This window comes from Salmo salar, chromosome ssa08 (assembly GCF_905237065.1).
Source record: "Salmo salar chromosome ssa08, Ssal_v3.1, whole genome shotgun sequence".
NCBI lineage: Eukaryota > Metazoa > Chordata > Actinopteri > Salmoniformes > Salmonidae > Salmo > Salmo salar.
This window is the reverse complement of record NC_059449.1, coordinates 348,885-350,771: the sequence shown is the minus strand read 5'-3', so window position 1 is coordinate 350,771 and position 1,887 is coordinate 348,885. Positions and strand designations below refer to the sequence as shown.

The following is a 1,887-nucleotide window of genomic DNA, read 5'->3' as shown; positions in this document are numbered from 1 at the left end:
CCAACGACCTTACATATGAACCCCTGGGGGTACCTGTGTTTACGGAACACAATCATTTCAGTTAATCTAAAGTCATAAAAAGTATATACAGTATATATCATCTTGCCGTGAAAGGATAGTCCAACAGTGTAAACAAACCATCAAATTTTGACAAACCGCAATAACTGAGTAACAATGTTATTACACAGTGGTTTTAGCACCACTTGTAAAGCAGGATATATTGAACGTATGCATCAAATTGTATGCATAGACGGCTTGACAGAAATGGGAGCAGAAGGTGAATGTTAAACTATTGTTGCACGCATATCCAGATGATACTGTGCACCATTTTGCCCAATAAATCTGTACAGTAGGTGTGATCGAGGCGTTAAATAACCTTTGCATCTGTCATCTATCAGATTTATCCTCATTAATCTGGTTGGAAGCACCTGGCCCTGCTCATAAACAATGTGGAGTTTGATGATGACAACATGCTGAGGAGAGTGGTGGAGAAGGACTAGGTGAACATGGACACACAGGAACCTGTCTGGCCAGGTACACAAGGGGTAAAGCATCTCTCCTGCTTCTAGAAGAATGTCTATATGTTTAGTAGTCAAAGGTTTGTCTCCGCTGTGACTGAGTTTTAGTGTGCTCTTGCATGAGATGTGCAAGCTTTCTCTAAACGTGAGGAGTGGTCCTTGTCGGACAGCGTCTTCGTGATCGCCATGTCCCAGGGGAGCTGGGAAACATCCTTGTCCACTAAAGATAAACTACCCTAAACCTGGCGTCTTCCCCATCAACAACATATTCACACATTTGAACTGCAAAGCCTTGAGCAACAAATCCAAAGTCATTCTCATTCAGGCCTGCAGGGGAAGTGATCCTTGCATTTTCTTTTAGCGTTTCAAAAATGTTTGTAAACATTCACTGTTTTTGATATAATTATGTAGAAAGCCTACAGATGATTTGCATGTTTGTTGTTTCAGTCAAGGAATGGTCTGTTTGGGTCAGTGATGTGGTGTCTGGGCTAAGAGAATGACTCTATCAGGAGGTAACACAGAGAGAAGAGCTTCATCTCCCTTCTGTCCTGCACACCAGATTAGTGGGTCACATTAACATGCATTATATTGTTTTTAAATCAGTGTAAACCCTCATTCTATTCCCACCTCAGATACTAAGTCCTACAGACATAGACATAGCACATTGTTTGTACAGCTCATCATGGAGGCATTTAAAATAAGAATAAATAATATCTATGCCTGTGAGGATCATATTTATGAATTGTTTAGAAAAGCAAGTATCTGAAAAGAGACCAGGTAACAGTGCTTTGTCTTCAGGGATGAATTATCCCTTTAAAGCAAAATAACTAGATATGCTGTTTCTATTTCCTCCCACGCAGGTCATGCATCGCTTTGAACAAGATCCCAAACCAGATGTCAACCACTCTAACAAAGGACTTCCCGGGCCTCTGAGAATCAAAAACAGATATCAACCACTCTAACAAAGGACTTCCCAGGCCTCTGAGAATCCCAAACCAGATGTCAACCACTCTAACAAAGGACTTCCCGGGCCTCTGAGAATCCCAAACCAGATGTCAACCACTCTAACAAAGGACTTCCCGGGCCTCTGAGAATCCCAAACCAGATGTCAACCACTCTAACAAAGGACTTCCCAGGCCTCTGAGAATCCCAAACCAGATGCCAACAACTCTAACAAAGGACTTCCCAGGCCTCTGAGAATCCCAAACCAGATGTCAACCACTCTAACAAAGGACTTCCCGGGCCTCTGAGAATCTGTGATAATTGATGAATTGTACTGTATTCACAAAGGAGGAATAAAGGAGGAACATTGGTTTAGTGCATTTGTTTTGTAATCCCTATGAAACCATAGAGCACAATAAAGTGTTAT

General features: G+C 41.8%; 1 pseudogene; it reads left to right on the top strand.

Moving 5' to 3' along the window:
• The first annotated feature begins 419 nt into the window (after window positions 1-419).
• On the top strand, window positions 420-1,480 carry LOC123744164 (caspase a-like; annotated as a pseudogene).
• The last annotated feature ends 407 nt before the right edge of the window (window positions 1,481-1,887 follow it).